The sequence below is a fragment of the Phalangium opilio genome, unplaced genomic scaffold, assembly GCF_054372755.1.
Source record: "Phalangium opilio isolate 3A_F unplaced genomic scaffold, DU_Popi_V2 ptg000031l_1, whole genome shotgun sequence".
In the NCBI taxonomy this organism is placed as follows: Eukaryota; Metazoa; Arthropoda; class Arachnida; order Opiliones; family Phalangiidae; genus Phalangium; species Phalangium opilio.
The window spans coordinates 9,262,428-9,276,870 of NW_028324158.1; the positions used below are offsets into that span (position 1 = coordinate 9,262,428).

The following is a 14,443-nucleotide window of genomic DNA, read 5'->3' on the forward strand; positions in this document are numbered from 1 at the left end:
CCATTCCTACTTCTAAAATCACATCTATCCCAGCTGAAACATATAGCTCAATGTTCTTGGGTTAAAGTATAAAATTCTTATTATAAAATACATACAGAAACTATATCGCTAAAACGAAACGTGATTTCTGTACTGTACCAGTATGCAAATGATAGAAACACGAGTTATTAAAATAAATGCAATAGTAAAAATTATGAATAAAAATGATTAAACATGGTAATTATACATCGTAGATAATTAAATCGATATAAAATGGATTGAGGCTCGGTTTAACCTCGCGCGCACGAGAACCGTGGAAAAGATGATTTGTGAAACGGAAAAGAATTCCATTCAAATAGATAATTAAGATTCAATGTCTCTTCTAATAGATCCAGAGATCGTGTTTTACGGATTAATTTTTTTTATCAGTGAAACAAATTACGCATTCGAACACTTTGAAACTCTTACGTAAGCTATAGTGAATATAAATACCAAAAACTAAAAGTCAATTACACGGACTATACACTCTTCAGAGTCAGGGACCTCGCTAATTGTAAATCGGTTTTCAATTTAATTAATTCGGTGTCAACTGTCAACACATTTTATTGTCAGATATTCGTTAAAGCATAAGGTCATAAGATATGTTCATTCCATAAGTTCGTCACTAGTTACAAACTGGAGCTTGTCATGAAGTGAGGGAGGTAGGTCATTGATTCGAGGTAAAGCGACATACGCCTAGTGAGGCACTGTCAGACTAAATAGGGGGACATGGACTGCAAAACCAAAGAACATCCCCTTAATTTAAGGCACGTATTTAAACACCACGTATATTATTGAACAGAAAAATCAGAGAAATCTTCGAAATTTTCCCAACAAATTTCAGTATTCGTATTAATCTCCAGAAAAAAACAGTGCTTAATTTGAAAGGAAAGCAAAGATTAACAAAACCGATTAAAAATACACTTTGCCGACAAACGGTCGCCATCAAAAGTGATCAATATGAGCCTCTAAAAATCACCTTAACGATAAGAAAGCCTAATTAGTCAACAAGAAGTCGCGTCGTTAAACGTTTCCTTTGTGGAAATCCCTATTTTACTTTAAAAGTGGGAGTAAACCAGAAAAACAGATTAAAACTCGTTCCCGGAAAAGGTATTTTTAAGAAAAATAGCGTATCATGAATTATAAATCCATGATTATTTAAATTAGGTTCCTTTATTCTTAGTAGGCGTAAACGCGTCTCCTATCACGGTGAATTCAAACGTTTATCTGTATAATTATCCCCTACATACAGAAACATTGTATAAAAGCTCAATTGGAGGTTTTTATTTTTTTTTTACCAAAAAGAAAATCTAAGTAGGATCATAAGATACGTTCCATAAGTTTGTCACTGGTTACAAACTGGAGCTTGTCATGATGAGGTAAGTCATAGATTCGAGGTAAAGCGACGCCTGGTGAGGCGATGTCAAAGGCTTAGTACAGACTAAATAGGAAGATGGAATTCCTGCAAAATTAACCACCGAGTGTAGTCTGCAATTCTCGCTTGTCGTTCTCTAGAGCTTGTCATGAAGTGAGGGAGCAGGAGGTAGGTCATAAATTCGAGGTAAAGCGACGCCTGGTGATGGAGGCGCTGTCAAAGGCTTAGTAATGTAGACTAAATAGGATTAGATGGAAGTTCTGCAAAATTAACAACCGAGTTTAGCCAATCAATTCTCGCTTCCGTCGTTCTCGAACTAGCTCGAACTGTAAGTCTCTCAGTGGCATGTATTAAGTATAGGAAGTGTCATACTTATGGAAGGAACATATCACTTATAAACTTATGGTAGGAAGATTGATGTCTTCTATTCATGCTTAACTTCGCGATTAAGCACAGAAAAAGTTGATAATTTAAATATGAAGGTTTGCGGTGATTGATCGGCTACTTTAAAAACGGCGTTTTAACTCGGAAAAATTTTTAAATACTAAATGATTATTTAAACATTTTGTTGCGTAGCCGCCTATACGGGTAAATTGTGGAAACGTTTGATGACACGATCACGTGTTTCTTGAATAGGGACATGTGATTCGAAGCAATTAACCTTATCTTTAAATGTCCCCCATATGTCTTTGATGCTGCAACTGTGTTGAAATTAATATACAGAGCTCTAGCTTTCCAATTAAAGGTTATTTTCCCCTACGACTTCAATGTTAACTTGTTACACGGCCAGATTTAAGTTTAGAAGTAGGAATGGAGAACGGTTAGTATTTATTTCAGTCCGACTCATAGACCACCCAGTATAGAGCCCCTCCCTCCAACATGTAACGAAAAGTTTATAAATTATCTTATTGGCTCAGTTTTAAACTACGTTTTGATGACATTGCTGACGGGAGCGGCGAAAAATACGTAATTCCTTTTTACCTCAGTCGCTATGACCCGCGCCTGTTCTTTCATACCCCCCCCCCCGTCCCGTCCCGTGGAAAGGGGTCCGGGACTTTGACACGCGCCCAAATATTACTCTGTTCTCCATTCCTACTTCTAAAATTAAATCTATCCCTGCTTATTAACTCCATATTCTTGGAGTTGGCCAAGAAGTGGTGGCTGTACTAAACGTAGCAAGTTGTACCCTTGCAGTTGTATTATTACCTTGTTATTATCCCCATGTATTAGGAATTTTGACAGACAACGACATCAAGTTAATTATTAAACAAGACGTTAAACAGTCGAAGGTTAAACTACATAACTTTTGGTAAAGAGAAGGGGGCTTACAAGGCAAAACGTACGTACCTAACAACCCCGTTATAGTCTGATTATTCACGCCAGAACCGTTCAATACTTTAATGAGAATATAATAACATCCATTAAAAAAGTAAGACTATAAAAGCCATCGGTATCATTTGCCAATATCACCTCCGATCAATAATTAGTCAAGGAAATTAGAAACCTTTTTTAATTTTTTTATCCTAAACTGGGTGATAAAAATCTTGCAAAATATTAGGGCTAGTTACATACAAAATCAAAATAATTTTGGAGCCGTGTTTTTGGCCTTCTCTTTGGGTTAGTTATAGTTTGCTATTTTGCTTTTGCCCTAACCTAAACGATTTTGCAACTCGTTTATTAGAAATCTTGCAAAAATTAGGGGTAGTTTGAGAATAATTTTGCCGTTAATAATTTGGTGATATATTTTTGGCCTTTCCTTGGGTTAAATGAACAACTATTTATTGTTTGCATTTGCAATAACTTGAACAATTTTGCAGTTGGTTTATTTGCAAAATTAGAGGTAGTTTGAGAATCAATTTTGCAGTTGGTTTATTTGCAAAATTAGAGGTAGTTTGAGAATCAATTTTGCAGTTGGTTTATTGGCAAAATTAGAGGTAGTTTGAGAATCAATTTTGCAGTTGGTTTATTTGCAAAATTAGAGGTAGTTTGAGAATCAATTTTGCAGTTGGTTTATTTGCAAAATTATGGATAGTTTGAGAATCAAATTTGCAGTTGGTTTATTTGCAAATTTAGGGGTAGTTTGAGAATCAAATTTGCAGTTGGTTTATTTGCAAATTTAGGGGTAGTTTTAGAATCAATTTTGCAATTGGTTTATTTGCAAATTTAGGGGTAGTTTTAGAATCAATTTTGCAATTGGTTTATTTGCAAAATTAGGGATAGTTTGAGAATCAAATTTGCAGTTGGTTTATTTGCAAATTTAGGGGTAGTTTGAGAATCAAATTTGCAGTTGGTTTATTTGCAAAATTAGGGATAGTTTGAGAATCAAAATTTCAGTTGGTTTATTTGCAAAATTAGGGGAAGTTTGAGAATCAAAGTTGCAGTTGGTTTATTTGCAAAATTAGGGGAAGTTTGAGAATCAAAGTTGCAGTTGGTTTATTTGCAAAATTAGGGGTAGTTTGAGAATCAATTTTGCAGTTAGTTTATTTATAAAATTAGGGGTAGTTTGAGAATCAAATTTGCAGTTGGTTTATTTGCAAAATTAGGGGTAGTTTGAGAATCAAATTTGCAGATGGTTTATTTGCAAAATTAGGAGTAGTTTGAGAATCAAAATAATTTTGAAATTTCGATAGTATATTTTTACCGCAAGTTAACGAACAACTAGTTTGCTGTCTTGTTTAACTAGTTTGCTAGTTTAAGAATTTTGCAATTGGTTTATTACAGCTAGGAAAATATTTGCAAAAATCGAGCATAGTTAATTTTCGAGATACTATTCCTTTATTTTTTCATAAAGCCGGGATTCGCATACCTGGATTAATCGAGGGGGTCTTCACTGTGAGTTATGGTCTCATTTAACCAGTGCCAAAGTGATATCAGTATGCAGCGACGCAAAAGTGGTTAGTCCCTCGAGTAAAATTGGGTGGTGGTGCAGCTAACCTTCGCGGTTTTCCTTAATATCCCTTTTGACGACATATCGTGCTTAAAAATTTAAAATAAAAAGCAAAAGCGAGACAGCAAATTTGATTTTAGCGCCTATATTATGTTTAGTGGTCGAATATTTTCAATTATATTACAACTAAGGAATTTCAAACCCCAAATCGATAAGAAATAAAAAAACAATTGCATTAAACATCGATTTCTGATCGAGTTTAATGTGCAAATGTCTTCACCACTTTTTAAAATTTAATTTAAGACATTTTAAAAGTCTGTGGCCCGTTTCCAAAAATTATTTTCATGGCCAGAGTTATTTGAGGTGAAAGGTCACCCCATATAAATAATAGACATTTTTCAAAAGTAGGGGGGCAGTATCGTCTGCTTAAATGTAGGGTTAAAACGGTATATCGAGTATATGGATACAAAGACGTCATATTGGGCTTCAAAGTTGTCAAGAAGAAGACAAGATGGTCAAACACCAGTGTCCATTTCACCCCCTACAACAAGGTGGTCTAACACCAGTTTCCAAAATTCGATTGGCACATTTTTGCAGGCAGCTCAAACAATCAAATAAGGCTTAAATTTTGCACTACATTTTACATTTTTTAATTATGTCGTTATGAAAGTTAAGTTAATAATGTTTGATTGAAAAACTACTTTCTTAAGGTGCGTGAATCGCCTGTAGCACAAAGGTGTTAAAATTCGATCAACGAAAAATTGTTAAAACATCCATTAAGAAACATAATTCGACATTAATAAATATGTTTGTCCCATTCATGAAACCTTTTTGAGATAACGAGATATCGCGAGATAATTTGAAATATATTTAATTCCACCTTCAAATCACCTTTTTTAAAGTCATTTACTTAATGGAATAAAAAAAAAAACACAATTTGATTGAGATTTTATTGTTCAACAACTCGTAAAACGAAATTCCATTCTCTAGGTTTCCCTTAACTAGATCTAGTTAGCTAATTGTAAGAACTTGTGTTAAATTATACAAACAAGAAGTTGCGGTAAATTTAAAGTGAGTGTGAAGTCAAAACCTCCAGTGTGAAAAATTTCTCGTCGTGTGCATGCTTTGGCAATACAATTTGGACTATAATGACGTAAAGTAACGTGACTTTCTATAATGGTGGTTCACTATAATGGTCTCAACTAGGCCTATATTGCGAAGTAGAAACAGGAAATATGGTCCCCGGCCCACCCCTAAAAATTTAGGGTTTAATTAGAACTAATGGTTTTAGGCACCATATACAGTTAGTTACTGAAGCCATGCAGGCATACATACAGATACTTGGAATGACTAAGCTCTTAGCCAATAAGGTATTAGAAGCTCTTGTAGCCTGAACCAATTAATTCAAAGGCAAAGGCTGAACTTCGTATATCAGACCTTAAGTTGATCATTTGAGAGTTATGTATTGCATTATTCCAACTTCCCTTTAGCGTATGCTACATAGACGCGGGTGACTAAGCTCTTAACCAATCAGGTCTTAGATGCTCTTGTACCCTCAACCAATTAATTCAAAGGAAAAGAATGAACTACGCATATCTAGGGTATTACCAGTCCTTAAGTTGATCATTTGAGAGTTCTCTATTGCATTACTTTAACTTCCCTTTAGCGTACGCTACATAGACGCGGGTGACTAAATTCTCTTAACCAATCAGGTCTTAGATGCTCTTGTAGTTTCAACCAATTAATTCAAAGGCAACTTTGGTAACTCCGCATATCTAGGGTATTACCAGTCCTTAAGTTGATCATTTGAGAGTTTATCTCGAGGGGGAAACCACTTGTGAAATCAGGTGTACAAAATTTTTGAAATCACAATTGAAGTCCATAAATTGTTTTTGAAGTCTCTATAAATCGCAAAGTTTAGTTGAAATCTCGGAAGTCTTAGGAAGTCCCTAGAGAATCCCTTGAAGTCATGCGAAGTCCCTTGGAAATCGCTTGAAGTCATTCGAAGTCTCTCGGAAGTCTCTTGAAGTCATACGAAATCCCTTTGAAATCTCTTGAAGTTTCTCTGAAGTCATACGAAGTCCCTTTGAAATCTCTTGAAGTCTCTTGGAAATCTCTTGAAGTCTCTTGGAAATCTCTTGAAGTCTCTTGGAAATCTCTTGAAGTCTCTCGGAAATCTCTTGAAGTCTCTTAGAAGTCATACGAAGTCCGTTGGAAATCTCTTGAAGTCAAATGAAGTGCTAGAAAAATCCCTTGAAGTCTATTGAAATTCCGTCTTTCATAAGTGGAAATTTCCTTTTCTTCAAATTTTATTTTCAATAGTCTTGATCAGGGCCGGAAATAAGCATAGGACACTGGAATTTTAAAATGTGCCATAATTTTGTTAAAAACTAAGGGGGTCACTGGACAGTTTGACCAATAAAATTTTGGAAGTTTTGATAGTTTGACTATGGAGATGTGATACTATTTCTCCACACTACAGTGGACAATGTCCTATAAATTTTCCAGTCAAACAGGGGGGGCCCTGGTCTTGATCCCTCAATTTTCAGCCGTTTTCGGAGGTGCAATGCTACCAGACTCTTGTGCCAGACACTCTTCCCCAGAATTTTTTCCTTTTTGGACTTATTGTCGTCTGCTAATCATTCCGTTTTCAAAGAATATTCGTAAAATCTATATATTTTTGTTTGTGGCGAAGTTTAATTGGCTTAATTTAAACTACTATTTAACTAAATTGGGAACCTTCAAAATACAGCATACAAGCAGCCAATTTAAAAATTGTGTCTTCTAGTTCTCTGAACTATGAATTCGAGTATGAATCAGACGATAATCAGTTTCAAAAACCTGAGGGGTCAAACGTTTTGGAAAAAGTGTACGGGATTTCGAAATCCAATTTGATTTCTTCGGATTTCGTTTGATTTCGTCGGATTTCCATTGATTTCGTCGGATTTTGTTTGATTTCAAAGTTCGATAAAATGCAACGGATTTTGCAATTTTCCCCGTGATTTCCTCGGATTTTTTCCATGATTTCGGCAGATTTTGGGATATTTCAATTGATTTCGTTGGATTTTGTGATTTCTTTTGAGCTTGGATTTCGTGAATTTTCTAATGGATTTCGCGATTTCGTTACTGATTTTGTGATTTCTTTGTTGATTTTGTGGTATCTTTACTGATTTTGTGATTTCTCTACTGATTTTGTGATTTCTTTACTGTTTTGTTATTTCGTTATTGATTTCGGATTTTTTGTGAGATTTCTTAAGTTGGATTTCGCGGGTAGCGTACGGAATTTCATGAATGACCGACCCCTTGCAAAAACTACTGAATAGACCTTTTCACACTTAGAGCGAGGGTGAAAAGGGGGTAAAATTCTCGAGAGGTGAGCAAGCGCAGAAACGATGTTTGTTGCCAGTCGTATTTATGTAACCATTGCTTTTACCTTACTAGTTAGGCATTCGAGTTTATTCTTATAAAACAGTGTTGTATTAATGGTTGTAAAAGTATAAATTGAACTTCCTAGGTGAAATTTTATCGAATTCAATTGATAGACGTAAAATTGGGGTAGTTTATAATATTCTAGTAATTCTAGAGACCAAATTGGGCGCTAAGGCTTACGAGCGTGTTATTCGCGGCGCTTTCGGGGCCGGGCACGGCACGGCATCGGCGATGTCCGCCGATGAAGCGATTATCCCATACGATCGCCGAGGCTTAGTGAGTTTTAACCAACTATTATCTTTGCACCGTCCCCATTAGAACTTAAACACTGTTTATTTCTTAACATGGTTTTAATTTTACTCTCTCGGTTTGAATACTAGGCATTTTATTTTAGTATTAAATTACAAAACGTTTTAAAACACGTCCATCGTAGTTTATTTTACACGTTAACTCCATAGAAGTGTAAAACTCGTGGCAACAAACTTGCAACTGCTCATGCGCGGCCATAAGTGTGAAAAGGTCTAAGAATTGTGTATCTATCTACCCTTTTAACATATCTATGCCGATCACGTGATCATAGTTTACCGCGTGAAACGTCGCAGAATTCTTGAGACATAAGCGACGATCAAATGGATCAGTATACTATCCGGGCTTGTATCTGCGCCAAATAATTCTGCATAGATATATTGCTTTCGGTTGCGCTGCACCTTAGTACTTAATAGCGAAGTACATAGATATTTTTAATTATTACAATTTAATGAAGTCTTGAGAAAAAAATAGAAATCGGCTCTAGTCTATAAATTCTATTGAAGTCACTTGAAGTCTTTAAATTATGTTGAAGTCACTAGAAGTCTTTACAAATTCTATTGAAGTCACTTGAAGTCTATAAAATGTAATGAAGTCACTTGAAGTCTATAAATTATATTGAAGTCACTTGAAGTCTTTATAAATTGTATTGAAGTCACTTGAAGTCTTTATAAATTGTATTGAAGTCACTTGAAGTCTTTATAAATTATATTGAAGTCACTTGAAGTCTTTATAAATTTTATTGAAGTCATCTGAAATCAAATACAGTTAGTGAAGTCTTTGAAGTCAAATGAAGTCTATGATAGTTCAATTGAAGTCATTTGAAATCTGAAATCAGGTGTACAAAATTTTCTTAGTGGTTTCCCCCTCGGTTTATCTATTGCATTATTTCACCTTCCCTTAGCTCGAGGTGACTTTTGAGTTGACAATGGACTGAATGCAAATTGGGAATGATTTAATTTCTTTTCTCTCTAGATCTCATTCTGTATATTTTATTATCTGGTCTCGTTAATCTCGATTTTTTCCCCTCTCTCTCACACACACTCTCGTATTTCCCTGAAGTTTTTAACTTCTGTTTTGTTTCTCGTTATCCCAAAAAGACCAAGTTGACCTTGATGTTGGATAATAAGGGCTTTAACAAGCCCCGTTATATACTATATAGAATGGTTCGAAGGACAAGCCCTTAAAATGACTTTTCTCTCTCTCCCTTCAAAATACTGTTCCCAATAAAAACTATTATAATGTAGAAATACTCAATACCGTTATCTTTAAATTTTGGATGGATTTTAGGTACCTCCTTCAAATAATAGAAGATTTAGTTCACCTATTTTGATGGTGTGCTATAATACTGAACTTTGAGGAGATAAATTATTACTTTCGAATATGTAGCTACGTCGAAACAAATTGATTTTTCTAAACAGAAATTTATTAGTTAAAGTAAAACAGGTATTTCAGTGTTATCATAACCCTGTAATACTCTACGTAAGTATGGGAGGAAAGAATAATTTTAAGGAGATATCATTCTTTTTAAAGGGTAAATAGGCGTAACCAAGAAGCAATATCTAGTTTATTAGGGAGAAGGTATAAGATGCCTAAGTATTCGCGCGCCATAGTCCCAGTCCACCTTTCAAAATACAAGGGGGGGGACGTAAAGGGAGGCCGGGCTTTTTCGCCTCTCCTCAGTCGGAAAATACGTAATTTTCGTCATTCGCGTCGCGCTGACGTGAGTTTTCAAGAACCAAAGAGATGCTGGTTGTAATTTAGAGGCGAAGGGGATTAACTCCGGACCTACGTTTGGACTGGAGATAAAGCTGGAAATGTGGCGAATTTATCACTTCTCCCTAGTAAACTAGATATCGCTTCTTGGCGTAACCTAGTGGCGTATTTCACGTAAATGGCTTCACTTTGTGAAGGATTTGTAGAAAAAACAAACCATGGCCTACTATGACCTCCATCCTTAACCTGGACTAGACAAAGATCAGAAAATCGCTTTACCTCGAATCTATGACCTACCTCCCTCACTTCATGACAAGCTCTAAGTAATCAGTGACAAACTTATGCAATATATGATACTATCTATAAACAACATCAGTATAACTACACTACCATCAATATCAACTAATTATCATTAAGGTATGGGTACAAAATATGTAGGCTACAGTAATAGTAATCAAGGAAAATAATGCGGGAGAACTTTATAGCAGAAGTAAGATGAGACTAGAAGTACTGAGCTGACGAAATTCTTCACTCGGCGAAAGTGAATATTCTTGATAACACAAGAACGGTTGGCCCTCTAGTAGCGGTTTCTGAATTTTCCCTCTAAAACGTGAGACGCTCGCGGTGGTAGACGGCCGAACTAGATTCAAGGAGCCGCGTCCGTGTTCGGCCGCTTTAGGTTGAGGGGAAGGGGGTAGGAAATGTTTTTGGAACTCGACCAATTTTTTTCTCTCTAGTGTAGGCGCGTGGGAAGCGGCATAAAATCCTCAAATTTGTTCACTAGTGCCAGGATCTACTACCAATGCTAGAGCCCTTCACTTCTAGTCTCATCTCACTTCTGGTAGTAGGGGTCCAGTATTTAGTTTCCGCGTGGCTGGACTAAAAGTGAGAGAGCGGAGAGCACGTGAAATTCATCCTAAGCAAAAGCGAGTGAGTGAGTTTGTACTGTGGTAGGCACAGCTTCAAATACGGTTGGTTGGGGGTAAGTCTAAAAATTTGTAATATAATAATTCGTACGCCTGTCGCGAGGAGCGTGTTAAATGATAAGAGGCACGGCGGCCAATTATTCCGCGCGGGAGACACCATATGGCTTCTATAGTTGGCCTTCCAAGTTGCCTGCCTATACTACTACAGTACAACGGCAACGCTACGCCACGACTCTACTATAAGGACACTTTAACCGTGGGAACTTCCGGACCGTCCCATTTTTCACGAGAGGTGCGAGACTACAGAGTTCTATCTAACAACTATGGCCTTACTATAGAGGATAGACCACGTTACTCCAAATATTACAAATGTTTCTATCAACTAATTCAACTCTACAAAGTGCAATGATGGCTACAGTTATTGCCACATAAGACAGAGGACAACAAATTCGGTAAATAGATGGTTTGCACTAGGGGGCTAGAAACATTTCCTCCCCTCTATCAACATTAACTTCAGTGCAGTGTTGTCCGGCAGGATAGTCATGTACTGATACAAAGTGAACTGTAGTCTCCTGCCTAATCAATGGTCTGGCAACACTCGGGGAATGGAAAACAAAACCCCTATAGTAAAAGGTCAGAGGTTATTTGCCACTTTCCGATACTCGATCTATAAACGGTGTACTAATATAGGGAATTAACAAAGGCGCACTCACATCTCTGGAGTTGAAATAATAACTTACCCATAACATGGGATAACAGTTAAAACTATTTAGACCATTGTCTCTCATCAAAAGATATTTTTATGTTGCTAGTGATTATATTATAATTAGGTATAAAGAAAAGCCACAAACACTCGTTTCTGTCCAACTTTAAAGTTACGTAGTTTTAGCTTTCAGATAACAGCAGCTAAAGCAGGATTGGATAATGAATAGAGGAAAGAGAGAGAGAAAGACATTTTGGCGCGAAAAAAACTGGCGCGTGCGCTACAAAGCCCGGAAAATGAAAAAAAGAATTAGGCCTTGGCCTTTGAGCCTTTTTTACTATTTTGTCATATAATACATTTTCTAACGAGAATTGTTACGCAATTATGCCATATGATGAAGGCAAAGATATTAAAATACGCGGAAATTGGCACGGCTAGATATTTTTTCCGAAGTTTTAGAATTCCTCATGTTCGTCCTCCTAACTTATGTCCTGTCTCATTATAAGAAGGAGAAAAAAAACAAACCCGCATGGGGTGTTCCCAATCCAAAACAAGATAGAGGATAGGATACTGCTTACATTTTACAAATTTAAAGGGTTAAAACATGATGTTTATGTTTGTTCCTATTTACTTATGGTGGGAATGTTAATTGTAATGTCATACAACATGATATAAGTCTGTGTTTGCTGAAGGCAAAATGGGTACTATCAAAATAATAAACATAGATATGTAAAATATGTATTAATATTATTTTCTACACTACCAAATATGGTATGTACTAGAAAAGGAAGATGCTGATCCAACAAACCAATCAATTTCGGAATAATAAAAACACCAGGTTTCCCGCGTTATTGCTTAAGAATTTATTTCGCAATGTCAAGTCACAGGGAACAGTTTGGCGCGCGCGGGATTTTTGGGTTTTTCTTTTTTACTCAACGGGAGGGCGCTGACTCTATCACGGACAATGACGTCAGCAAACTAATCTCCAATATTTTTTTTAAAAAACTACATTCCCCGTATTAAAAATAAACTAGCAATTAGTGCCACACTCCGGAATATTTTAAGCAACGTCTCCGTAATTCCTAAGAAGATTCTATAGTCAGATTATCAGGAAGAGATATATTTTCCTTGAGAAGTTTTTTTTTTTTTTTTTTGGCGGGAAAATGGGAGATGGCACGGCTCGAGCCGAGGCTTAAGGAGCGGCCACGACCTTGGTTTATCACCTTACACTCTGTTTTTTTACGACCTTTATCCACTATCGTTGAACACGGAGCGCTATAAAAAATTTATCTTAAAAGGGCGATGCATGCTAGACAGGCAACGAGCGCCTAGCGTCGATACGTTTTCTTTTAGGGTTAGGCTCGTTCCCGATAGGGGCCGCCACACGATTCTAAACTAACAAACGAGCATGAATTTTTCTTTTCACCCCATAATAAAATCGTGCGTCGCTACGCAACAGGCTGAAGAACAGTTTCTAGCCAGTGGTTTCTAAGTTAGGAAGGTGTATTGATTTTCCTATTCTACATTTCACAGCTTCAACTGGGATGCCACCATAATTAAGCTTTATAAGTAGACGACGTAAAGTCATTCATGAGTTATGAATGTCCAGTTGGTCATGACATCCATAGGCTGGCATTTGTAAATCATGACTTATAAATTAAGTAACTAACTTAGACATTCATAACTTATATTACAATAGAAACCGATATTTACTAGCAGATGACACATTAATTGTGAATAATTGTTCCCTAAGCAGACGACACCCAACCTATCATTTTAGACATTGCTAATTAGGGAGGCAAACGAGGTCCGATTGTTTAAAATAAAAATCAAATTTTGGGGTAAAACCCCTTGTGACGGCACTGTCCGGCTTGTTTTGAGAAAAAAAAAAACGTAACTAGCGCCAGTTTCACCTAACATCTGTTAAACATGGTGTCAAAATATGGTAATACCACTTTAAAATTAAATTTCGGTCATTTTACTAATCCCTCCAATCCAGTTCATCTCCGACGTTTTTGCTCCTAAACTACTGTGAACTCATCACTACCAAATAAATTATCATTTGCAAAGCCTCCATGCTTAAATACTCCATTATTTCAAGACAGACATTGAGATTGTTGAAAGTAACATGGCACCCAGCGTTAAGTTTTCAAAAAATTGCAAAAAGAGGCACGGTCCCTGCTGCATGCGCCACGAGACCGAAAAGATATTCTTTTTTCTTTTTTTCCAAAACGGTTTTTTTTTTCTTTTTTATTTTCATTTTAATCTTAAATAAAAAACGCCTTTTCGATTTGGTTTTTTCCTGGCTTATCTATCTTTGGAAAACCTTTAATAGAAAGCAGGGGGCAAAATTGATTTCTGTTGAAATGTTTAAGCAGCGCTGATTTAAGACCCTTAAACTCTCATTTCTAAGAAAGATGCGAGAAGCACTTTGAAATAATTCTAGTCTCCGTGTCTAGCTAGTTCAAGACTAAGTTAACTTCAAAGTTATAGGTACACCTCATCCAGAACTACATGGCCATTTATTTCAGGAATTTTTAAAGTTTTAAGAGTTGATTTTTTTCTTTTTTCATTTAATTTTTTCGTATTTAATTCCTAGATAATGTTGCGTTTAAAATTTATTACCGAAAACGTAAAAATTATTCTTGAAATACTGCATATCTATAGGTAATGCCTAAATTATAGCCGCCTAAAATGAAGGATGATTAAGCGTGGAGTGGAAATAAAATTAAGAAGCAAGAATAAATATGAATATTGTGAGAATTAGAATTAGACTCTTAGAAAATACAATAAATATTGGTGAAATATATTGAAACGCGAAATCAACGTTATTCCAAAAAGAATGTTTTTTACATTTATGGCCGCCATTTTGTAAGATGGCGGCGGATTGTAAAAAAATTTCATATGGAGCAGCTCCAACTTAATAGCAACGTCCCTACAAATTTTTAGCCTTCTAGGTCAAGGCTATGAACTGATTTTCAATTTGTTATATAGATATAAATAAAACCTAAAATACCTATTCATGGAAAAAACCGTATCAATTCACGCTAATACATAACCTTAGAAAAAGTTAGATAAAAACG

General features: G+C 36.0%; 1 long non-coding RNA gene across 1 annotated transcript in view; it reads right to left on the reverse strand.

The window, feature by feature from the left end:
• Nucleotides 1-14,443, reverse strand: part of LOC149690469 (uncharacterized) — a 104,164-nt gene that overhangs the window by 713 nt on the left and 89,008 nt on the right. The gene's annotated exons all lie outside the window — the stretch shown is intronic.